The sequence below is a fragment of the Ictalurus furcatus genome, chromosome 16 (assembly GCF_023375685.1).
Source record: "Ictalurus furcatus strain D&B chromosome 16, Billie_1.0, whole genome shotgun sequence".
Taxonomy (NCBI): Eukaryota; Metazoa; Chordata; class Actinopteri; order Siluriformes; family Ictaluridae; genus Ictalurus; species Ictalurus furcatus.
In genome coordinates this window covers 24,223,853-24,251,234 of record NC_071270.1, presented here as the reverse complement: position 1 = coordinate 24,251,234, position 27,382 = coordinate 24,223,853, and the positions used below count along the sequence as shown (strand labels likewise).

The window sequence follows — 27,382 nt, the reverse complement described above, 5'->3', positions numbered from 1 at the left end:
AATCGTTGCACTGGCCTTAATATTTATAATATAGCAAAACTGTCAATCAAGGAAGCATGGAGCCCGTGCCTGTAAGTGCCCATCGAGGAGCTGTGGTTTCTGTGGCTGTTAGTTCCAGTGGAGGAGATGTAGTTTCTCTGTGACTGTTAGTTCAATAGAGGAGGTGTGGCCTTTGTGCTTGTTAGAGCCAACCAAGGAGGCATGGCACTCATGCCTGTTAGTTCTAATGGAGGCGGCACGGTTTCCATGCCTTTTAGTTCTAATGGAGGAGGCACGGTTTCTTTGCCTGTTAGTTGCAGTAGATGCAATGTGGTTTCTGTGCCTGTTAGTTCCAGTCAAGGAGGTATATAGCCCATGCCTGTTAGTTCCAGTCAAGGAGGTATATAGCCCATGCCTGTTAGTTCCAGTCAAGGAGGTATGGAGCCTATGCCTGTTAGTTCCAGTGGAGGAGCTGTAGTTTCTGTGTCTATCAGTTCCATCAGTGAAGGAGACGTGGCCTCTGTGCATGTTAGTTCCACTCAAGGAGGCGTGGCCTTTGTTCCTGTTAGTTACAATGAAGGAAATATGGCCTCTGTTCCTGTTACTCCAAAATCAAACAAGTCTGGCATCTGTGTCTGTGAGTCCCAATGAAAAAGGAGTGGCTTCTTGCTTGTTCGTCCCAGTGAAGGAGGTGTGTCCCCTATGTCTGTCATTTGTCATTTCCTACTTCTCAAAGATAGTATTTTTTCAATTAACATTGGAATGTTTTCACAATAATGGATGGCACTGTATCATCAAATTAGCTCTAAATTGTGTTGTATTGAAACACTTGCTGTTTTATCTTTAAAAGATTTTTTTTTTTTTTTTTAAACATCTACACACCATTTATATCTATATTGTTATATTTAGGATGAGGGACAGGGTCGGTGTTAGTACCTTTTCAATGACTTCATACATATGAAATTGAACAAAGTCCAGTCACATTGCTACCAATTATTCAAATTTGTATGAATTTCTCATGAGACCAGGTTGGAGAATTTGCAAACGTGATTAGCATTCTGATTGACTGTATGCATACTTTTTTTTTCCCACACTGTCATCATTGTAATTTTATCTTGTGCAGGTCTGCTTTCCCCTGCTGCTCCGCACTGACTGGAATCCCAACCAGCTCTGCCTTTCATTCCTCACTCCTGTAAGGACAGCCTCTGTAAATGAGGCAGATACAAAGCTTTTATTCTCTCCATGGGAACGGCTCATGGTTGATTCGAGTCCCTGCAGCACACAGACCAAAAGCCCTGGAACTAATCTCGCTAACAAGTTCACTAAGGCCGCCTTCTGCCTGTGCACCCACGGAATCACAAACAGTCGCCCAACCCAGTCGGCCAAACAAAAACAATGGTAGGAATGAGCAGAGATGGAGGAGCAGCATTTCTATAAAATATATAGTGTCATCTTTTACGGACGTGCTTTGTGTGGAATTTATAAGAAAATCAGTTCTATTACAACCACACATACTAAACGTCTCCACCGTTTAGACGAGTTTTCTGGGACTCTTTTAGGGACGTGCGGGACTCTGAATGTGGAGGAAAGGGTAGAAGAGCCCCCATGCTGACATTTGAATTCGGCCAGCCAGAAAACAGAACAGCTTGTGCTAAGAAGTTATGAAACACAGCAGAGCGAGTTAACATTGTGTACTTTGCATTTCACTCACTATTATTTAGTAATCATGCTCTTTCCACCAATTACCGACGTTATATCCCTTCCCCCGAAGAAAGACCTGGAGAATCCAACCGATCATCAAAGTGTCAAAAGACAGGTGTAACAGCATTGGTGCTAAATGCGCATGAGTACAAGGTGTTGAATACAGATGTCTCCTAAAACAAGGTCATAGAAGAAGCGTCACATTAAAGACAGGACAAATGCTCTGGCACAGGAACACAGCCAAAAGTAATGAGTCATCAGAGCCAACAGACGTCCCAAGGAACCACACTTCCACTTTAAAACGTTCTCCTTGGACGCGTTAGTATTCTTAAGGATTAGCAATTTTAAAGAAGTCAGAGAGAAAGGTCAGAAATGAGCAAGTTCTCAATAAAACGTTCAATCGTATAGCGTAAAGGTTAACAGTTGGCGCTTTCAATGCAGATGCTCGTGCAAATTTGAGCAAAATGGATACCTTAAAGGAAAACTACGTTCCTCATAATCTTACAGCAATGTTTAGGTATTGTTACTAGTCTTGGTCTTACATTTTCTGACATGGGGAAAGTCTTCAGGACAGAAGAAGAGAGAGCTAGATGGTGACAGAATGACTCTTGGATGTTGCACAACATCAAATGTAACTATAAGGTAATAAAAAATATATTATGATGTATATTTTCTTTAATAAACATAATTTTGTAATAATTGGCAAATCACTGTGGTATAAGAAGAAACAAGGTATAATGAGTGCTCTACTATATTCCTTATATGCAAAAAATTTAGAATTCTTCAGTCTTTTAAGTACAATACGTCTCTCTTCTCTGTCTTATCCAAGGTTGTAGATATGAATTTGCATCATATATCATAGTTATGTATTTAAAAATCTGTATTTATTACCACTGCAGATATAGAAGCAATGGGTAGAGAGAAAAAAAGATAGATAAGACTGTCTGTTTTTATGTGTCCAAGAAAAGTTCCAATCTTACCAATTTGAGAGATCTAGCCATCATACAACACTTAAATCTAGTACAGTGGTCACCAAGCCTGTTCCTGGAGATCTACCTTCCCGATGACTTTAGCTCCATCCATCATCAAGCCCACCTGACCATCTAATCATTGCCTTGAGAAGGTCTGGATCTACTAAAAGAGGTGTGTTAGATTTTGGTTGGAGGTGAAACCTGCAGGAAGGTCGAGCTCAAGGAAGAGGGTTGGGGAACAATGCTCTTGTATGTACTGTATTCGTCACATCCAGCTCCACCGTAAATCCAGAAGCCACCACTCCCATTTCTAATCCAGTCCAGACATTACAGCTGTCTAACTCACCTGAACACTAAAGCACCTGCTTCCAACAAGTCCACTTGGTCTTTCAATTTGAAATTCTGGATGGTTTTACTATTCATCTTCTTGGTTTAAATTCTTATTTCCTTCCCTTTTTTGGTCATGCTGTTTGAATGATTTTTTTGACCTTTTGCCTGTTTGTTTGTTTGTTGTTGTTGTTTTGACTATGGTTCTGCTCGCCACTTTGTATTGTCATTAAAAATTTTACTTGCAATTACATCCAAATGCCTCTGGGTCCGTGACAGTATCACTGAAAATGGAAGTTATTAGAGTTAGTAATTGAAATCTGTAATCACCATTGGCTCCTTGGAGGACAACTTCAATTCAATTTGTACAACACTTCTAACATAGTCACAAAGATTTTCATTTTGATTTCGAACGAACATGCTAGAGGCAACAGTAGTGAGGACGCTAGAGGGAACTCCCTGAGAGGACGCAAGGACGAAACCTTGAGTGACTCAAAAGGGAACCTGTCCTCTTCTGGGTGACACAGGGTACTGCCATTATAAATCATTACAGTATACAGGTGTAGCACATAACAGTAAATTGAGCATATAACTTAGTCTTTAAGATTACAGCATAAAGACTGGACATTCAGACATGTTCAGACTTCCAGTACTGCAAGTGGGCAAGGATTCTTAGATTCTGTCCTTGGGAACCCTGAATAAACAAACGTTTTTGGTGCGTTTGATTTTGTAAATCACCCAAGCCTCCTAAAGTGCTTATTTTTGACCTAGCTGGAAACTATATTGTAGGTTGCCAGTGGGTTCAGTGAGAACCTCTACTATAAAATGTATAGTACATTCTCAGAAATAAAGGTACCAGACTCTACTTTCCTTCATGCTATGGTGGTACCATAAATAATACAACGATATGCATCTTTCACCTTAAATATAATTTAAGGTATAGCCTATAATCTGATGTTAAGGATCACTGATATGCCTTTAATGCTTTACCACTTACACCTTCCCAGGTTAAAGATACATACTAAAGAAACAAAATAAGTACCCTTGAGGGGACCATCCCAGCAACATGGAAAATTACCGTTTGGTACAATTATTTTACAATACAATGGACTCCTCCGTTGAATTAATTAATCCTTAATGGCTTGGAAATAGAGACACTGGAGTAGGAAAATTAGTCATTTGTGAATAAAGCACTAAACTGTGCCCTTCAGGAATGTTGTTATGGAAAGTTCCAACAGTACTTTTCCTTGTCACTTTGGTGGTACCACTAAGGCTATGTATTTTCTACCTATAGTATGTTTCTTTTACCTTTAAAAATAATTAATTATAAACAAATTAAAGGTACATCACATGCAATTTCCCTGGTTAAAAGACTACCCTTAATGGTACCAGCCCAATGACAATGAAAAGTACAGTACAGGTTGGTACCTTTTCAATTTGTTCTGAGATTCTACATGCATATATGTCTTTTCAGGGAAAGTTGTTAGGGGGGGAATAAATGAAGACCTGGAAATGAAGATACAAAACTGTATTTTTTTTCTTTTTCACTCACCATAAAAGCTACATATTTTGTACCATTAGTGTGTACCTTTCACCTTCCAAAAATATTTTATACGAAGGTGCATAATTGGACAATAATGACTACTCTCTATGTACCTCTAGAGCTTTAGTCTTATATATTATATATAATTTAAAAAAAAATTAAGGTAACTGTACCTTACATGCCCCTTCCCAGGTTAAAAGAGTACCCTCCCCAGCGACAAGGAAAGGTACCTATTGGTACCATTTTATCTTTGAGAGTGTAAATGCACGCATATCCATAGGCTGCACGTAGAGATTCTTGAAAGACGTCAGAGATGATGCAGGAATATTTTAAAGCAGGCTGATCTGATACACTCTCCGCAGTGCCGATTTTACTGCTAACACAAGACATGCATGCATATAACACACACACACTGATCTCAAAACGAGCCTTGCATGGCCGCGTGCATCAAAATCAAATCAAAATCAATCAGGTGCATTCAATCAATCCCAATTCCGCCCCCCCCCCCCCCCCCCACCACCACCCATACAGAGAAATTCATGCATGTTAAAACTCGGGGTGATTTTATTTATTTATTTATTTGCTTGTTTGTTTGTTTATTTATTTACTTATTGCAATCAATGCTGATGAACGCACTAAAGCGTATCCACACCCTCGCGCGAGCGCTGACCCCACATACACCACACACGCGCGCGCGTCGTAATCAATAAAACGTGAGTAGCCCCGTTTGCGCGAGAGCTCGGGACAAAGTGAAACTCCGTTGCACGGTCATTAAATGCAAAAAAAAATAAATAAATAAATAAAAATGGCTCGCGCGACAGGTTGAAATGGGAAAGAAGATGGGAACATACCTGCGTTGAGACTCAGCTGCACTCCGTATGCACTTTGTCGCTTCCTTTTTCATGCACTGCAGCCCGGCATGTCAGTGCCTCAAGTGTGGAAGGGTGTGTGTGTGTGTGTGTGTGTGTATTAGAGATCGTGACGCTAAGGGTGGAGTGTGAGTGTGAGTGGAGAGTGGACAGCTCCTGGTCCTGAAGTCCTCCAGGTGATGCAAAGCAACGCAAGATTAAAAGTTGAATGAAAGGAGGATGCACTGGCACGTCACTGGGTGCAAAAGCTCCTCAGAGCCTCTAACGGGGGAGAAAAAACAACTCCAACTGCCAACATCCTGCACACGGAAGCTCTTCATTGGTCCGGCTGAACTGGACCAATAAGATCAGAGTGAGGCTGCAAAAGACGTAAAATACATCAGCAGCTTCCTGAGGCATGGAGAGTGGAGACAGTGTCTGTCTCTTCACTGTGTGTAAACATGAGCATCATCATTATCATCGTCATGCCAAAAAGCATGTACACACACACACGAAAGCATTCTCTCTCTCTCTCTCTCTCTCACACACACACACACACACACACACACATACACTCAGCAGCCTTAATGGAGTTCACTCAGGGGTGGACTGATGGTGTGTTTTAGAGACAGCAGCATGGGGGATTGTGGTTGTGAATTACAATAATTTTGTTTGTTTATATAAGGTTTACATAATGCTACGACTCTGGACATAATGCAGTAATGAATATTACTACTACTACTGCTACTACTACTACTACTAATAATAATAATAATAATAAAACCCAAATCACATGTGTGCAATAGAAGTTAAATAGAACCACAGTGAAATTATATTCAATGATACACTGAGAGAAAGAGGGGAGGAGGCAGAAGAAGAAGAAGAAGAAGAAGAAAGAGGAGGAGGAGGAGGTGAAGAAGGAGAATTTGATGATGATGATGATGATGATGATGATGATGTAGCATGTACAGGAGAAGATGGAAGAAGTAGATAATAACAATGATGATTGATAATAATAATACTGCTAATAATAAATAATACTAAGCAGAGGAAGATAGTAATGATATGAAGAAGATGATGATGATAACTGAAGAATAAATTGAGAAAGAGAAAGAAGAAAAGAAGAAAATGATGGTGATGATAGCAATGATAAATATAGCTGCAAACAGCAATACCGGGATCAAGCCAATTATCAATACCATGAGAAGCAAAAGAAGCTTTGTGAAATGTTTTTCGTTAGAGTCTGATGTATGAGGAGTTAGAAAAAGTAAAGTTTCAATGATTAAAAAACATGTATTTTAATATTAACTAAAATTAGCTACTTCTTAGAAATTTTGTCCAGTATGTGGTGCTGTTCTGAAACTGCTCAGGTAGCATCTCACACGGGAAAGCGTGCAAGAGTTATAAGAAAAAAATGGTTTTTGCTATCTCGTGACCAGTAGGGGGCAGTGTGCCGGAACTCTGTAAGCAACCTCAGGGCCTAATGGTGATGACACATAACAAGTTACATCACAATCCCTCAAAGCGTTGTTTAGATACAGACTCAAGTTCAATTTAGCGCAGTCTTCAAATTCGTTGAGGCGGCATTCGAAAACGTTATGGTTTATCAAAAGTCTGTGAATAACCTTTTGTCATTTGCAGAGCTTTAGATGATGCGGGCCAATTTTCATGCAAATCGGACAAACGGTCTAAACATTTAAAAACAGCAGACAGGAAGTTTGCTCAACCATGACATAATTGATATCATTGTTCTCGGCATGAATCTATCAAGACCAGACTCATGGCAGTAGGCAAAAGGAGTCAACAGCTAATAGCATGTTTAGAAATAACATTATAATGTTTGACCACAAAGTGGCGCTGTCCCTGAAACGTTTTGAGTCCCTTCAGAGCATAGTGCCAAAGACAGATACCGAGTTTCGTAACGATATGCCAAGCCATTCGTAAAATACAGCATTTTATGACTAAATTCAAAATGGCTGACATCCAAAATGGCTGTAGTAATTTTTCATATCGTTGGACTCGGAATGCCCCACTGAATCTAATGAGATCCAAATTGATGATTTTATGACAAACTGTTCAGAAGTTATAAGCAAAAATATGCTTTTTTCCTATCTCGTGACCACTAGTGAACACTGTTCCCAAACTGAGCAGTCCCCCTGAAGTCATGATGTCTATGAGAAATAATCAATTTGGTATGCATACGCTAAAGCATTTCAGAGATACACCCTCGTGTCCGTTTTGGCATGCTCACTGTCAAATTCGTTGAGAAAAAAAATAGGAAAAAAGTATGGTTTATCAAAATTCTGTGAAAACTTTTTGCCGTAAGTGTCTCTAGATGATGCATGACAGTTTTCATGCAAATCGGACAAACGGCCTAGGACGAGATCGAAAGAGTAGGTTTTTCAAAAAACTCAAAATGGCGGGAAACTTTTCATGACGTAAAATGGCATCATAGGATGCACTCGAATAAGTCTTGAAGCAAAGGAATCAGAGGCAAAAATAATTTTCTTTCTAGGACTCACGGTTCAAAAGTTATTAGCATAAGTGTGAGTGCAAATTTGGACAGTTGGTGGCGCTAGAGGGCTTGAGTTAGAGACTCCAAATTTGCTGTATTAACACATCAGACTGTCCTCTGTCTGTGGGCCAAATTTCAAGCAGTTCTATGGGCTTCCATAGACTTCCAGAGCGGAATAAGAATAAGAAAACTAATGAAGACAATTGGGGTCTTCGCCCCTTTGGGGATTGACCCCTAATGCCATGGATGACCCCCAGAGAAAGGGAGAAGATAAGAAGAAGAAAATGGTGATTATGACAAACGATGATGATGGAGAAGAATAGGGACAGATGATGCCAATGATAGCGATGATGATGCTGATGATGGGAATGATAAGATGAAGAAGAAAAACATGTTGACAAATGATGATAATGACAGAAGATGATGATAGATTTGGAAAAGGAGGAGAAGTAAGGCAAGGTGACAGACCTGAATAGAACTCTATGCTCTCTTCCTGAAGCCTCTGTGCTCTGTTCCAGTCTGTTCATGTTCATACTGGAGCACTGATGAAGAGAAAAGCTCTTCTTTATCACACCTCACAGATGATTACAGAGTTACGCAGGTGTATCATTAGGTAGAATTTAAGTAAGCTCATTATAAATTAGCGTTTGCATAAAACTCCCAACTGTTCGGGTTCCTGCAGCGATGTGGAACCCAGTGGAGTGGATTAAATATAATGATCTTTCATTTAGAAACACCAGTATAACATTATACAACTGTTCAAAGCGACCTTTCTAATCCATCTGTAAAAAAATAAATAAATAAATCCCAGCATGGCTGCAACAGATAGGAGAAAGGGCTCAGGATGTAATTACATCTAAATGTCCCTTTATTAAGGCTCTGTTATGAAATATGAGTCATAGGATACCATAAGCAAGTGCTATAGGCAAATTTATTCTTTTATCTAAGCATGCAAAACACTCAGTTAGGATACAGCAACAAGGAACTACAAACACAATGAAGCAGGACACGAGAAGTTAGAACGAGTGAAACTTGGAAACTAGATTAAGAGTAGAAAGGACTGTGGAAAGAAAGGCAAGACTTCACATAGACAAGTACATAGACAAACCTGTTAACAAGACACTGGTCTAATGATGAAAGACAGGAAGAAGTACAGCGCTTTACAAAAGCAGGAAACAATACAAGAAGCAGGAACTGTAGACAAAAAATGTCAGTATTTCACTTACAATAATACATTATATACACAACATGGCCAAAGGCTTGCGGACACCTGACCATCACATCCCATATGCGGTTCTTCAAGCCGATGAAGGACTTTTTTTTCTGTTTTTCTAGACATTACAACCAAGAATTGAGACAGATTGTAAGCACAATGAGTAAAGAAAGAACGCGAGTGCGTAAACTCTGGAGCAACTGTAATAAAATAAAGATTTTGTTTTGACCTTAAGAAAATACAGAATTGGAAACAATGCTTTAATACACAGAAAGCTAGGCTTGGATACAATGACAATAATGCATAGCAAACTGTCACAACTAACAATGACAAAAAGCACACCAAGGAAAAAAAAAAAGGCAAACTTATCAGGAAGTAACACAGAACAGTTGAACACAATAGGGCAACAAACAAATGAAAGGATGAGGTGGAGTTTAGAACAGAAACCAAAACAAATATGAACAGAACTGTGACATGATTGAGGACAACATGGTACCATTGCCACTGTTCTCCAAATTAGGACCTCATGTTACAAGCCTTAGGCCCTGTTTACACTAGTGCCTTTTCGTTTTAAAACAGCGTTTTAAAGCGAAAACGATCCTCGTCCACACTGGCGTTTCGGCCATGTTTCAGAAACGATCTCCGTCCATACTACATGACCGAATACGCATGTCACGTGACCATTCATGCACACTGGGCATGCGCATACAAGTGAAAACAGGAAGGGGATTCCTAGTTACCGGCAGGCACGGCAAACCGGCGTTCCGTGTAGGGCTTACGCCACTCGAAATGAGATTTGTTGGCGATCGCTCTAATCGTAGCTCGCCTCTTGCACATGTAGGCAGCTGAAGTATTATAAAATACAGAATCAGAATTGAACTGCACAATGGCTGCTAAGAATGACAACAAAGCCAGCAAAGCTTGCGGTTCAGTCTGTGTGTTGCTGTGTATACGATCAACGTAGCGTAACGGTCATACGGTAGGGGCTTGACGAATCAGGGAAGGATACGAAATGATCCAGAAGACCCAATCAGGGAGCGAATGTGGGGCGAAGCCACGCCTTCGTTTTGGTCTGTTTACACTGAAACGTGAGCCTGGAGTTTTCAAACTAAAACGGGGACTTCGGCATTTCCAAAAGTCTCTGTTTTCCAGGGTCGAAAACACCGGAGTAGTGTACACGACCGGCGTAACCGTAGCAACAGTTATGCGTTTTAAAACGAAAACGCACTAGTCTAAACAGGGCCTTAGCATTCTTCATGTGGAGATGGCATTTGTAGCAGGCAAACTTTTTTCCTGTAGTCATGGAAATTGTCACGAAATGTTAATAGTGCCAGCTGTTGCAGTACTGGAGCACTCATATGCAACGGCCAGTATGAAACCAAAGAAAGAATGCAAGCTTGTAAGTTTGTGAAAGTGGTTTCATCATCGTGCAACCCCACATTAAGACTCTATCCTGAGGCTGAAGACAGCTCGGACACATTTTACCAGAATAGTGTGATCTAATTACCACCACAGTTCTGCTCTTACCACTTTCTCTAGACGTCATGAATATAAGTAATGCATGACTGAGCACTGAAAACCCCATGGATTGCCAAGAGCTTGACCAAACAAAACTCCCTCTTTGAGATTTTTTAAAAGACATGAGCAATGGTCGTCCCTGAACAGAGTACGAGTAATCAGTATTGTCTCACAAAGTCATAGAAAAGGGTGCAGTCATGCTACCTCCATCACCATTAGAGGCCCATCAGCAGAGCAATACCTCCTCCATTAGTGCTCATTTGGCCAAACCCAGGGGAGGAGGCGAGCGCATCAAGCCTGTTGCCCAGAGCCGTGATGAATAGTCGAGTCTCGGTGCCAGACGTACAGCACTTATAAGCAAGCGGGCATCGTTCCTGGTGCCAGCGCCTGTACGCCACCATAATCTATGATGTTCAAATGTACGTTTCTTTTCTTAAGGAAATTATACCCTATATCCTTCGTTCTCTTGTTTAGTATTAATGCACATTCTGTTTTAAGCTGCCATTTCAACTCTCGAAGGCAGTCATTAAAGCATTTTTAAGTGCGTCGAGCTTTTTCAGAGAAAAAGCTTCCTTAATTTTCTATTCAGTGTGTCTTGACAGATCCGTCATAACGGAGAACACTTTGACTAAAGGGAGTACGTTAAAATACACCCGACAGTACTGAAGGCTTCTGAGGGGAAAATGCGAATATCTATTGGTCGTAGATGATTGGCAATAGAGATCTATTACCCAAGGTACAAGTAAGGTGGGGACTCCTAGAAGTCCAATTAGGCGCCAAAGAATAAAGCACTGATCCATAAGAAGCAGTGCATTACAGTGATTCTATCACAGGTACGGATGTGCTTAGGCACAACACACTAAATCGATAAATGTTTTCAACAAATCATTAATTTGAGCATTTTTTTCTGAATTTGGCTGAATTACAGATATAACAGACTGGCAAATAATGTCTGCAATCCTTGCCAGATTATAAGATGAACATCCTCTAACAAGGACGCGACCTGTGATTAAGTCAAGTCAAGTGTCCTTGAGGTATTAAAGATCATTTATCTATTCATTTATGTTTCCCCATAACCATTAGTGTATCTGTAGCTGCTTGGTGAGTTTTGTATAATCCTACGCTGTCCTCCTATTGTTGTCTTTAACTGCCAGGACTTTGCCCTCAGCTGTCTTTGGTCACAATGGCAGTCAAAATAATAATCGGCCATCACACGTGACATTATTACTTTTAAAACCAAGAACTCTTTTAAGATGGCAATCTGCGTGTAAAGCCTGCTTAAAGGGCCAAAGATGTACCACACTTTTGTACTCTGAATGGTACTGTATAGCTTCTGAGATTCTAATGAAATGGCTCACTGTTTTGATTGATGATCCACCCTCAAACTTGGACTTCCTAGAAGAGTCCTGGGAGTTTGAGGTGGTGGTGCATTACGTACAAAGATTATTGTTATTCAAAGGATGAGATCAACGTTCTTGGAAATGGCTGGATCTTCTCTTCCAGCTTTCAGGCTCCAAAGCTCCATCTTCTTTATAACCTACCCTGGTATTTCTCCTGCTTCTCGTATTTCTTTTCACCAATGGATAAGCTTTCTGTGGTTCTTCCTACATGTCATTGAGAATGTCCTTGGGTGACAAGGATTTCATACCAACTACCAGGCCAAATAGACAACACAACTGGCTCATAGGGTTAGGGTTAGGCTTTTTTTTTTATTGCTGTTTAGCTTGATCTTATGGTTTTTTTTCCCTTTGTGAATGAAGTAAAATCCATCATCTTTAAGAACAAATTTCAAATGGCTTCCCATTCACTTTCTTTGTACCCTACACAATAACATAATGGAGCGGAAGGCTCTATCATGTGCCCTCACATCGTCCGGTCAAGTTTGCTTTCAAACCCCTTGTATTTTCACTAAAGATAAAACTAATGGCACCCTTGGCTGTGTTTGGGCAGCCATTTGGTAAACATTTGCTCATAGCCATGTTCTCCTCTTAGTTCAAATATAGTCAGAAGACCACGGTTCAAATGGCAAGGGTGATGGGAAAGTGACACACACTGAGCCAGGATATGTTTAGATATCGGTTCAAATGAATAGCAGCCATTTCCTGTAGAGTGTGTTGGCATTTCTATTACCTCGCTCATCCCGATGCTGCTCCTGCTGTTGGCTATACTGAGTATCATGATTTATACTGTCACTGTTTTTTTTTTTTTTCTGATTACACTTTATAAGGCATGATAATCAAACTCTACTTGACCTGACAGAGATTTTGAGTGAAAATGCCAGATATGTGCCACCAGGCCTAAGTAAATTAGGTTAGAGTTGATTAAATCTGTACTTAATATTCTCTACGGTGTTGTACTTCAGTGTGTACTTTTTTTGTAAAATTACCAAAAAATAAAAAAAACACATAAATATCCTCTGTTAGAGTTTCTACTTTTGTAACAATGCTATCAGCGCATAGCATCAGGAGGTGTAATGGGATTCACATTAGAGATCTAATTTACTAATTTTCATTAGGTTTGGTAATTGGATTAGTCGTTGTATGTACATTTCATTGTGTGCCTTTGTGTCACTTGAACAGGTATGATGAGGTTTAATGTTTTTAAAGAGCCACTTTCCACCTTCCCCGCCCACTGACCGGACCAATCCGACCAATCAGACTCTTCCCAAAGCTTGCACCGATCCTTAACAGTACATGTTTAATGTGTTATAAAATAACCTCTGTCCATGAACTCACATGTGTTAAGGATTGTTTTGTCTTTGGTTGTGATGGGTCAGTTCAATTTGGGTTTCTATTTATGATTATTTTTAAGCATATAGCTTGTCATTCCTGGCCTAAAGATGGTTCTCTCCCAGTAGACAAAGCAAGTAAAACGTACAAAATATTTATAATCAATTTTGTTTGGATTTTTTGTTTGTTTGTTTCCAGTCCATTTCTGATTGGTCATGTTGGATCTTGAGCCTATATTTAAACCATGTATGATTAAAAAAAAAAAAAATGACATAACCCTTTAGAAAGAGGGTCTGATATCTATTGTATACTTTTCTGGCCACAAGCTTCAGGATCTTAAAGGATGCAATATGATTGGCTGTTTAAACTTCAGTGTATAAACCCGTCAGGATAGAATAATACAAAATAAAGACAAAAACAAACTTGGAAAAATACGAAACTGAAGCCAGGTGCTATAGTCAGTAAGCTGCATTAAATTCGCTGAAAGATGGGACATGAAGGAAATCAACAAAATGTGTTAATAGGACAATTAGCAAAAAAGCTAAAAAGTGTGCGTATCTGAAGTTTATTCAGAAGTTACCACATACTTCACTTTTTCATATTTTTGTTGGACGCCACCTCTTTGCATCTCTGTTCTTTCTGCACAGGCTTTATCTGTTTTTTTTCCCACTCCATGATGCAATACACAGTTAACATCCCTGCTACTAAAACACAGATCTTCTAAGCTTGGTTTTCAGACATCTTTAATGAGAGTGTGGAAAAAAAAAAAAAAAAGTCAGACACAACGTCCTCTCCATGACATTAATCTCAACCAGTGCTGTCAGTGTTAGTTAGCATAATTCTGGGCTAATTCCCAGATTCACACAGACTTCATGCATTAATAAAACAGCATGAACACTGCAACGAGAAACAACCATATAAACCTGCACAAAGAGGTTAGAATAATTCAAACTATTTATGAAAAGAACGTTTAATATACAATCCCTCCAGGATTCCGTGATTTTGCGATGGCAGAATTAAACACAAAATCAAGCAAACTCTGCAATATTCGGAGGAGCTTGCAATTTTTCAAAATTACAGCAGATTTTCCCCAAATTTGGGCCAAGACGCGTCATGTGACGTCATCACAAAGCGTCATCACAAAGCGCCTTCTTCGATTCACCCGTGTGTAAGATGGGTTCACCTAAAAGGTCTCATATACCGACAAACATCACTGTGAAAGGCCGTGAACAACTATTTCGTGCAACTGTGATTTCGCCAATTCAAGAAGTTTTCCAAGAACTTCAGAATCCCAAATTGTGTCATTTTGGAAATGTGACCTCCACTCTCCTAATGAACAAAATGGCGCTGTAGACTCACCAGGAAAATCTAGCTATTTATTTTCCAGCCTTTAGCATCTCACCGTCAATTTTTCTGCACAACCTTCTGTAATTAATTTGACCAACATTACAGTGATAGTGGAAAGCATTACAACCTACTGCAACCCCCAACCTCTCTTTTTGTCACATTAAGCTTCTGAAGAACTTTTGTCCTCGACATTACCGAGCTAGCTAAGTTCCGTTAGCCACTGACTGTCTGCACCTGTTACCCAGCATTTAACATTCACCGAATACATGAAGAAACACGACTCTAACACATCCTCCTAATGCTAATTACTCCAGCTAGCCTCGTACAAAACACTTGCTAAACGTAGTTAACATTAACCCACTCTCTTTATTACATCATGGTGAACAGCTGTAATGCTACGTTATCGTTAACTCTCAAAAAGGGAAAGGGAATGTCTAACATTACTGCGAGCTGTATGCTAAAGTAATGTTATCAACTCAGGTGATTGGTGACAGAATCCAGCTAGCTAACACTAACTCGGAGCCTCAGATAAGATACAGACCCAGAGAATTATAGAATAACCTCAGTTCATATTTCACAGCCAATATAAACACATGACACTAGTAGCGTCACACCAACAATGAGGAAGCAGTACATGATGTTCTTTTTTGAAGCCGTCGTGATAGGTAAAGTTAATTATCACTCGCTGAGTTACTTTTTTCCAACAGTAATGCTAAATAGTGAATTCAAACAGTTCATGCTGAGTTGATTTGACCCAATTGGGCTGGGGGAGGGGTGCATTGAGTCAACTGTCAGTGAAAATGACCCAGCCAATAACCCAGTGGTTGGGCTACACAAAACTACCTAAAAACTACCCAAAAGTGAGAAAATATCCCAATTAAATGACCCAAAAGGCTCAACCTGGCGTTTGGGTAGAAAAAATAACCCAACATTTTTTTTAGAGTGTACTTGCAATTAGTTCCTGTGCACTGCTTGACTCAAAAAAGTGGAAGAAAAACTTATAACTGTGGTTTCATCGTATCCTGCTGTATATATACACCCACACAACCTCTCATTAACTCTATATAGAGACATTACAAAGAAAAATAAAGCTTGGAAGTAAACAGCAGAGATCGTTGGTGTTGCTGGAGAGTGTTTGTAGCTAATAGAGTTAGCTTCCACTGCTTATCTCTTAATACAAAGGCTGGCATGTAACATGTAAAACAAACAAGCAACGTTCACGCTGATTAATCTCGACACCTAAAGACCAAGTGCTATCTCTGTGCCTGTATCAGAGCCAAACAGAGGAGTAATGCAAATCACCTACTGAGAAGGGAGGGAAAAAAAAAAAGAACAAAAATCTCACGACTGCGATGCCAAATGTGTTGCCTAGCAACCTCCTCCGTCTGATTTTAGCTCGGTCCAATTTGCAAAGGATTGTACAAGCGCTGCAAAGTTTCACTGCTTTTAACTGCACAAACAGACTAACGTCCCATATACTGTATGACTTCGAGTCGAAAAAATAAAGGCACAAAACATTCACAATTTGCAGAATGCCTTCACTGAAGGATTTTCTTTCTTTCTCGGGCTTCCACCAATAAAAGTGAATAACTCTGAGATAACGCTGAGCTGACACGAGTCATCAGTTAAGGCTCTGGGTTACTGATCGGAAGGTCAGGGGTTCAAGCCCCAGCACTGCCAAGCTGCCACTGTTGGGCCCTTGAGCAAGGCTCTTAACCCTCTCTGCTCCAGGGGACGCTGTATCATGGCTGACCCTGCGCTCTGACCCCAACTTCCTGACATGCTGGGGTATGTGAAGAAAAGACTTTCACTGTGCTGTAATGTATACGTGATCGATAAATACTCATTATCATTATATTGAGGAAATCCCCAAAACACTAACTAGCTAGCGTTTGGTTTTACAGTCTCTCAGATATTTATTTGCTTATTAATTAGACTTGCACAAAGTCATTTGATTAATTCTGTCCATTCAGCAGCCATTTTGATGATGGTTTCTATCACCAATCTTCTATTTACTTGAATGAGTATTAATGAGGTTTTAAACACAAATTTGAAATAATTGTTATTGATATATATAAAAACATACTGTATAATAATAATATATACATACAAAATTCTTTTTTTTTTTGCCTAATTTTTTTAATGTTACAAAATGGTAAAAACTGAGTAACATAAAATGTAAAACTGAGTTAAAATAGAGTTTATAAACTTGTAGGATTGTTCAGCAGATACAAAAACATTGATTCGGTTATTAAATTAGTTGAATAGCTAACTAGCTGAGGCGGGGGTTTTTTCCCCTTTGTGTAAGATTTTTGATGTTCTCCTTGTAAAATGGAGATTTTTAAATAACATTTGGCTAAAATCATACTAGGTAAGCCGAATAAATAAATAATGTATCTAAAAACTTCCTTTTTTTAAAATTGAGTTTTTATTTATTTTTATTTTATTTTATTTAACCATTGTAAGTCACTTCAGAGGGGAAAAAAAAGCATAAATGTAAATGGTGTTTGATGTAGTCTCACTGAAAATAATGTTCTTTTTAATAAAGTATATAATTAATAATGCTCTTCTATTCATTACAAACCTGCGAACTGAGGAACGTGACTGTTCACACAAATTATCTGTGTTTGTGTTCCTCTCCACTGATTCTCCGTCGTTTCCAGTGTTTAGAAGATGTCACGGACGCGCCCTGTCTAACACAGAGGCAGGATATGAAAAGGAAAAGCTTCTCAGCTCGGCATAATAGAATGGGTGTATAATTGTGTTAAAGCCAGCAGTGCTGCAATCTGTTCGAGACTCCAATCAGTCCTCATTTTCATCTCGTCTCCATAAAGGCTCCGAATCAAAGCCACAACAGCATAATATCCTGCACAGAGACGGCTTTCACCCGTTACTCGACATATTCCGTCTTTCAAAGGACGTTCGACCGTGATTACAGCATACTGTAGTCACTCGTCTGACCTCTGTGTCATGAGAGAAGGTTCTCACAATGTAACATACAGAATGCATAAGATTATACTTTCCTTCTTTATATTCACAAACAATAAAATAATAAGTATTTTATGAATAAGCTTCATTATAATACTTTTACTATTTTTGCTTCACCAGAAATATTATATAATTGATTAAATTAATGTAATTCTTTCCACCATTTTCATTTAGCATAACGTATAATAATAATAATAATAATAATAATAATAATAATAATAATTAAAGCTGCAAGCAGCATTTTCTGGGGCCAAGCACCCAGACTTGGTGAGCTGCACATTCACAGATGTGCTCCAATTGTTGCCAATCACAGGAAAGCAGAGCCATAATTATTAAGCAAAGGGATTCTTGACTGATTTGTGGTTTCACGCTTGTTGAGTATGTCTTGACCACAGACAGTGGTGATATTCTATGACTGTAGGAGGAAAGTTCTAGATGAACAGCAGGGTGGCATTGTTGCTGTAGTTGCTACTACTGCTGAGACCTGTGGTGGTGTCTGTTGCTACTTTGCCCTGTGGTCATGATTGCTACTGCTCTGACCTGAAAATGTTTTTCTTCTTGCAATTTAAAAACATCTAAGGTATTTATGTTTTTTTTTCTCATCAGTCTGGGCTTTTTTCCCCACTTTGTGCAAGCAAACTTATATCTGCCTTATATTGTATTTGGTTTTTTATTGGTTTTTTTATTGCTCAATAAAAGTGCTTTTTGATATTAAACACTTTCATTCATGTGTTGTCTGTATAATAGCACATTGCATGACTAGAATGGCAGGCAACAGTTGTACAGGTCTCTAGATGATGTGAGCCCAATTTGGTGAAGCTTGGACATAATTTGCAGGATTAGGAGCAAAAATGGCAGTCAGATGTAAGCATTTTTAGCATGTTATTGTAACTTTTGAGTAGTAGGTGGCACTGGCATGAAATTTGTTGCATTGCCTAAGGACATGGTCCTGAAGATGTCTACCAAGTTTTGTGTCTGTGTGCGAATTCGTTACTGAGATACAGCCTCACTTCCTGTTTGGCGGCTTTGCTGTCAGATTTGTTGGCCCATTATGGACAAACCATTTAGAGTATTCAAAAAAAAAAATTTTTAGACCTTTTGTGAGGTTTACTCAACGATGATGGCTGCCATTTGTGGCGATGATTGGACAAAATGTGTAAGAGGAGTAGCGGGGAAAAAAAACAGTTTTTAACAAAATCCAAGATAGTGGAAAATTTAATTAGGCTGAAATTGAAAAATCGAATGAAATCAAACTCACCTCGACCCAGGGATGCCTGTCTTTTGAATTTTGGAAACACAGTTCAAAAGTCATGATCATAAACATACTTCCAAATTAGGCCCAAATTTGACCCAATGGTGGCGCTAAAGCATTGGCAGCACTTGGCCCAAATTTGATCAGAATGTTTGTTAAACCCTCCTCACTCGGTATACCAGATGGTTCTATGGGCTGCCATAGACACCCTAGCCAGAAGAAGAAGAAGAAGAAGAAGAAGAAGAAGAAAGGTAGAATAAAAATAGGGTGCCTAAACACCTTTGGTGCTTGGTCCCCTAATAATAATATTTTTGGTATATAATTTTGTGTTTTTTACATTTATTTGAATGACAATATTGTTGCCATTTTAACTAAAGTATTAAGTTGCGCTGTAATAATATATAATATATCCTGTACTTGTTTTTATAATATAAATAATATATCTATGTATTATTGTTTTTATTTTATTTATTTTATTTTAGCAATTAATATTTGTTATTATTGTTGTTGTTGTTGTTGTGCAACAGTATATAATTTATTATATTGATATTTTTTATTATTTACATTTTTTTGCAAATTGTGTATATTACCATTGATATTTTTCCACACTTTTTCATTTTCTTGCATTATTATTATTATTATTATTATTAATATTATTATTGTTGCTGTTGTTGTTGTTGTTATGAAGCACCTATTGAAGAGTTATATCCTGCATGTTTTTCATTCTCACCTCTTTCACTAACTGCAGCGTTCTCTTTTTAGCCCGTGCTTCTGTTGTTCATTGAGAAAGGTCAGGCTCTGTATAAGCACCGTGGGGGTTTGTCTCACCGTGACTCATTTTACACATAATAAACACCTAAAAGTGTGATGATGCAAACTGGACAGTCAGACTGCTGTTTTTCTCGGCTCAGGAAGCTCTTTTGTCGAGCTTGTAGTGACTATAATGCAACAAATAAAACCAGGAGAAAGGAATGCTGAGTGCTCGGTGCTGGAGGAAGTGCACTGCTAAATCCTCAGAGCTAACACCTACAGTACAGAGTGATGATGATCTTAGTGTCAAATTAACACCTATACTTCTGAATTAGCTTGTTTGACTGGAATGTTGTATTTCTACAGTGTCCGTGATTTTGAAACCAAAACATTGTAATATTTACTGAAGTTCTTCGTAATGTCCATCATTTTATAACACATATATCTGCTCACAGGAGAAACTCCAGTCTCTGTTTTACACAGCGTCCCAACTTTTTTGGAATCAGGGTTGTATATCTTTCACTCAAAGGAGTATGCAAATTACACTAAAAATGCTGCCTATTCGGTAACCGAACACGAATACATTATTCAGAATAAAAACAAATGTTCTATATGGACACAAATACCAATAGGTGGTGCTTTTTTTAATTTGTCTGTTTATTTTATAATAAAGCAATAAAAAAAAAAACTATGGTACTTCAGTGGGAGGTTTTTACTTTGATTGGAGAAGGAGTAAGCAGTCATATATGAAGCGGTCAGGACAAACTAAACCACGCTCATTAACAGAACTATCCAAAATGCATATATTCATCCTTAGTAACTGTCTGGTCAAAAATTTGCTAGAAAATATCGAAGGCAGGCATAAATAAAAATTAAAGGAAAATCTCATCAAGATCAATTAAGAATTCGGGTGATGTAGCTGAGGTTGAGGAACCATCAGAGCTAGAATTCACAAACCATGCTGTACAGTGCGGCCATTTATTATTTCCCCCCAAGGGTTAATGGGGGCATGGTGGTAAGGTTCATGCATAATGTTTAAAATAAATAAATAACTTTGGTTTGCAGCATACCCACTTTGTGTTTAAATTAAATTTGAATACAATCACAGATAGTGGGATTGTATTACTACCTAAGAAGCTGCTTTGCAATTATGAGCACAATATTTTAGATGTTAATTCAATCCAATAGATCCAAATTCAGCACTGTGTGTGTGTGTGTGTGTGTGTGTGAGAGAGAGAGAGAGACAGAGAGAGAGAGAGAGAGCTCCATTGTGACCATAATGATGCGTGGAAAAAAAAAAAAGCAGCACCCTGGAGCTGGAACAGTAGTCCATGGACCACTTTTCAGTGTTTCATTGACACTCTATGTGTTAAGCTGATTATAGACCCTACACAACAATACACACCTCATCCATCTGCTTCCTCATAACATCCATCAAGGCTGAGCACTAAACCCAACACATCAGCAAGAACAGGAGTGAAATATATGAGGAGGCTTTAGGCTGTCTCAGGATTGATTAAGCGGTTACTTATCATGGCTAAGCTACATCGAGAAATAATTCCGCCAGGCCGAACCACAGACATCCATTAAGTGTTAAAACGGGAGTCTGTGCACCTGTGCAGGTTTTAATTACGTTTTAATGTCAGATATTTGGATCTATTTATTGCACTAGCTGGCACTGCAAGCAGAGCAGAGTGTTGTTACTGTAATCAGCGTATGAGTTATAAAGTGGTGATTATAGACAAGTGGTCACTCTTGGTAACAAATTATAGGTTTGTGTGGAGAAATTAACAAGCTTAGAAAGGAATAGGGGCAATAACTGGTCATAAAATATTAATCCACCAGTTAAAATGTAACACAGTGGGACGTGATGGTTTAGTAGTTAAGGATTTAAGCTTACTGGTCAGTTGGTTGTGGGTTCAAATCCCAGCCAAGCTACCACTATCCATTCCTTAGCAAGGCCCTTGTAGTCACTTGTAGTTGTGTCTCTTGTAGTAGTAGCTATATACAACTTCTAAACATAACTCGTTGAACACAAATGAAATAACTCCCTAATCAGGAGGAACATTAGGTGTTTGATTTACAGATTACATGCACAGCTTCGTCTACGTACCAGCTTTGTCTACAGCTTAGCACAGCAAGCTAACTGTACTAGCTATGTACACTCGCCGGAGGCAGCAACAGTCTTTTTGTCGTCTTCTTCTTTATTCTTTTTTTCTACATGTCAAACTGTAAATGGAACTAATCACAGGTCATGAAGTGGAGAACTGAAGAAAATGTCAGACCACACGCAATAGGTTTGTTTTGAGGAAACATTCAGGCTAATCGTTTGGATTTGCCGCTTTACCACGTCATACCTAATTTGCATAGAAATGAAAAGAATCTCAATTCAAATGTCACTTGGTGCATGAAATCGTTCGATGTGGTGAAGTTTTCTGAAATGTCAAACCCCACCCCATCCCCACCCATACCATATCCTCAACCCCCGCAGTCATCACGATCACAACCAAGCAGGTGAGACGACAGCTGACTAAGACCTGGATGAACAAGGCCAGAGGACCTGACATCACCCTGAGGGTGCTTAAATTGTGTGCAGAACAGCTCGCAGGAGTGTTTTGGCATCTTTTTGACCCTTCCCTAAGGTTGAAGAAGATACCTAAGATCTGGAAGATATCCTGCATAGTCCTCATGCCCAAGAAAGGACGTCCCAGTGCTCTCAACAACTTCAGGCCTGTGGCCTTAACGTCACATGTAATGATGGCCCTTGAGAGGCTGGTTTTGCAGCATCTCAGGCCCCTGGTATGCGAATACCTGGATCTGCTGCAGTTTGCGTACAAGTCTGACATTGCTGTGGTGGATGCCATCATCTACCTGCTTCCACACCAAGGAAATGACTCTATGGCTGCTATAACTTAAGAGAAAACAGGAAAACACTTTTTTTTTTTTTTGAGGGTGTTAGATCTAACTATAAACAGATAAAAATGATAAAGCATCATTTTTTAAAATAAATTATATGTCGTATAAGAGGAATAAAGCAACATGTGCTGGGCAATTATAGGAAAATCAACTACATGTAGTAACAGTAGCTCCGTTAATGATTTCTGTTTTCAGAATAGAAGACAGAAGACAGTCTTTGAAGGGGGTATGAGTTACATAATCAGCTGAAATTACACAGGATGAAGCTTGGCTGAAACTATATACTGTACTATCTGTAATAACCCACTTCTCCTGTTCAGGCCTCTGAAGACCTGCTGGAGTTGATTAAGTATGAAATGAAGTGACAGTGGAACGGAAGGCAGCATGTAGCGCTCCTTTAATTGGAATTGAACCTCACCTTGGTTCTGTAATGAAAACACATGACAATTTAATGTGGTTAAAACCGTATTACGTTATGATAAATCTCATGGAAGCGGCAGTCATGGGCAAAATCGGATGAACTCAACACCAGGATTGAGTGACTCGAGCTCACGAGTGTGTGCGCGCGCGCGCGTGTGTGTGTGTGTGTGTGTTCCCGTACCTGTCCCTGGAATGATAAGCAGCACATCTTTAATTCATTACAGCGGCACTTCATGAAGATCAGGCTATTTTAAAGTGGGATGCCTTTTAGACTTTTGAGAACATAATGAAGTGAAAGTGCATCAGGGCAGACGCCAAAAGGTGATGAGTGATGGAAGATAGGAACAAACAGCAGAGGCCTCCATCATATACGATTATCACTTAATGCCAAAGTTAATAGGGTTTACGGTAAGAGGAAGGCATCTCTATTATTTATTGCCCAAATGAACAGCGGGCTCTCTATACAGTCGACGTACTTAAGCACGTACTTTCTTCTGGAAAGTCTAGAATAGAAAAGAAAGGTGTACAAAACTGATAAGACTTTTGCACATCAGTTATTGTCAAAAAACGACTGACCAGATGACCACAGACGGCTCTTATTTGGCTTTTTACCACGGCGCTGATGAATTCTCGAATCTGATTAGTCAGAAGATTTTCATTCGTTTTCTATATCAAATCATGGGCTTATATTACTTCACTACTATTGTTTCTGTAGTCCATCCATCCATCTTCTATACCGCTTATCCTTTTCAGGGTCACGGGGAACCTGGAGCCTATCCCAGGGAGCATCGGGCACAAGGCGGGGTACACCCTGGAGAGGGTGCCAATCCATCGCAGGGCACACCTACTGTTTCTGTAGAAACGGCTAAATCACAGGGACTCCTGAGGAGGATGTTTCACATGAACCGATTTATAAAATGTATCTAATGATTGGATATGGTGACGTTTTCTATGAGGAGAAAACATCATCATTTAGCATTTTTGGAAGGAGTCTCCAGTGTCAGCACTTTGTAACAGTCAGAGGTACAGCTGTAACTGAGTGAGTTTAAGCTTTAATATGACAAGCAGCGTTGTTGTTGTTGTTGTTGTTGTTGTTGTTTTATTAAGAGAAAAAGGGAGATGAGTGTTTAGAGCTGCTAAAATGAGTCCTAACTCCTTTTATGGGCGTTCCACAACATTAAATGTGACTAAATATTTATTAATGTTTATTAAAAAAAAGTATGATTGTTAAAATTAAATTTCTCTGGTATCTCTCTTTCTCAGTAGAACAATTAGTCTTTATGAGTTAATGATGGCCACGATCCCGCCTCCTGCCCTCAGAAGAAGTCACCATAGCAACCATAACAAAATGGTGGAACTGGATAAACAGCTTGTTTTTTTTTTTTCCATCCAGATTCCAGCAAATCGCATTAAGTTCTTGTGATGTTGGTTTAATTTTTACTGTCATATCCCATCTTATTGTATGACATCCCGACATAAGCCACGCTCCTGCAAACATCTTTATTTTAGAATTCTGATATGTGATGCGAGCTACAAACCGTGTTGTCAGGAAAGTTAACGTGTGTGTTAAAAGAAAGAGGAAAACTCTTCAGTCGGTTGTGCTCTGCTGTTAAAGTGGTGATTTCTCCACTGGACCCAACCAGCGGAAAATTCTCCATTATGGTAATGCGATTAGCCACCTCCGCACATCCTCAACAATTACCGCACACTTGTCCCAGCCAATGACTCGCCACATCTGTTAACAAGGTGTCTGCAAGTGGACAGGAAATGCTCTTAGAAAACAGAAATGGATGGAAAAGGGAAAAACCTTTCCAGTAATGTGTCTCGTCATCTAACAATGACGGCAGCTGGGTTCACTTTAGTCTTAGCTTCATTCTACTGACGAAAATGTCCTTAGATGTTTATTTCTCTCCCCAGAAAACTTTTTCTTGTACAACTTTAGAAACTTTGTTCTTGAATTTTTTTTTTTTTTTTTTTCATGTTTTCTGTAAAATATTGCGACTTTTTATTATAGATATCATATCGGAATATGTCTCAGAATTTCTTGAAATTTACTTTTTGAAATCCTGTATTTACAATTGTTTAACAGTGACTCCAAGGCTCTGTTATAAAAACAACAACAACAACAACAACAACAACAACAACAAAGAAAACATTTAAAATGTGAAAATTTCCAGTTATAAATGTATAGTAATATTAAATACTTTTTTTGTATAGATCTAATCTTTCATGACTTTTTTTTTATTTTAAACATGTTGTGTTTAAACTCAAATAAATAAATAAAACTGCTACATGAATAAAGATTATTTTTACTTTGTTAAAAGGAGTAGAAATGTTATATAAATAAATTAAATCAGTCAAAATTATGTAGTCCGCTGAAATAATGGGTTTAGTACAGTCAATTAGTACTGTATATTTGTGGCCATAAATGGTATTTAGTTGAAGTATTAAAGGAAAGTAATCAATGATGGGATGACGTCATGTGACCTGGCAGGAAGTGATGTTGCTGTTACCACCCTGAAGTTGATTATTCTTCAACAACATCATGTCCTGAAGTGTTTTATTCCTCTTATACCCCAGCAACACACAAACAACTGCCATTTTTAATTTATAAAAGAACGACACAGTATACTTTTGTATTTCTTTATAGTTAAAGTTAATGTTGTGGAATGTTCGTAAAACAAGTCGGTTCCTACTTTCACTTATGTTACAGCAGCTTTAAACAATTGTTCCCTCACTACCCTCACTTTTTTCTTACTCTTAAAGATAATAAGACAAAAAAAAACAACAAAAAAAAAAAGCAGCGTATCATGTTCCTAAGAAACCGCAACGTCTAAACTCTCATAGCTGAAATTACAGCTTTATCTCTGACTGTTACAAAGCACTGACACTGGAGACTCCTTCCATAAATACTATGTAAGTTCATTTTCCTGTTTTATCAAGCGGCAATCTGGAATAATAAATAGAAAAAGAGAAACAGGAAGACGCACAATTGTACAGTTGTGAGAAATGTGGAACGGTTAGAGTTGAACTCTAATGCACTTCGAGATGGGGTAGTAGAGCCAGACTTGGCAACCCTGAGATCCATTCAATCACTGTCTATAAAAGAATCAGATAATCATTGACTATACAAAGTGGGATTTATTGCATGTGTCATCGTCAAGCCACTCAATTTCAATATAACATTATATAGACGCCGTAGACCTTTGTAGAACGTGATGGATGGGGATAAACGAGAAGCAATACACTGTTACAGAAACTTTAAAGCTGGAAGAAATATGAGGACCTGAGCTGACCTAGAACGATGAAAATTGCCTGCAGGGTGTGTGTAAGATGTGTCTTGAGGATATGTACAAATTTACTATTTGTTTTACTTCTGATTAAGTCTCAATCATCTTCTTATCATGTAACAGTGAAAGTTATTGATTTATTATTATTATTATTAGTAGTAGTAGTAGTAGTAGTAGTAGTAGTAGTAGTAGGTGGTGGTGGCAAGTGGGCCTGACTGTAGATAACAGACCAGAGAGGGCATAACTTTCAGAAATACACCAAGTGAACGTCCTAATGCTTTTAGTCAACACTGTTAAAAAGTGTCAAATTTCTTTATAATAAAGAAAATGTATAAAGTCAAAGAAAAATAAAGCATTTGCTGACTTTTAATAGCTCATGAAACAGATGTTAGTCAACTCAGACCTTTTGAAGCTTACCGTAAGCATCAGTTGATGGGTCATGCTAGCATTAGTGAACAGAAAGAAAGACGTTCGAACGTCTCCTCTCTTCATGCTAATGGATCTTATCTCCTTATCAAAGGCACTCTCCTCTTCCTCCAGCCATAATGAACCCCTCCACTGATTTATCCATCTCTCCAAACAGACTGGCTCGTGTTTCTGTGTGTATACTTTATATTAGCGCAATCGTTTTTACTACAGGAGTCAACATGGCAAAAGAAAAGCAAAAAAAAAAAAAAAAGCGAATTTACCTAAGATTACTCATGAGATTATTCTAAATCCAATATAAGATTCACGTCTATTTTAAAATGTTTTTATTTTTACATTTCAAGTTTTCCAAAAAAAAAAAAAAAAAAAAAAAAGCTTTCCGTATTCTATCGGCAGATCATTTCGCTTCTGTGTACCGAAGAAATACAATGCCTCTGATGAGAAAACTTCTGCCGATTTAAAAAAAAAAAAAAAAAAAAAAAAAAGATTGTTTCAAGCTCGAAAGAAGTAACGGATGTTTAGAAATAGGTTCAATAATCATGTCTTCGGTTCACTGTGATCTTATAATAGGAAATACTAGATAAATTTGACTATAGTTGAGATATTTTCACTTTCAAGGTGTCTTTCTTTTGCAGTGAACAAGCAAAAA

At 38.6% G+C, this 27,382-nt stretch overlaps 1 protein-coding gene across 1 annotated transcript in view; it reads right to left on the bottom strand.

Moving 5' to 3' along the window:
• The window catches only part of phf24 (PHD finger protein 24), a 31,612-nt gene extending 26,063 nt beyond the window's left edge, over positions 1-5,549 (bottom strand). The window contains exon 1 of the mRNA XM_053644718.1: positions 5,373-5,549. The gene's annotated coding sequence lies outside the window, so the exon portion shown is untranslated. The remainder of the gene's footprint in view (positions 1-5,372) is intronic.
• Between the last annotated feature and the right edge of the window lie 21,833 nt (positions 5,550-27,382).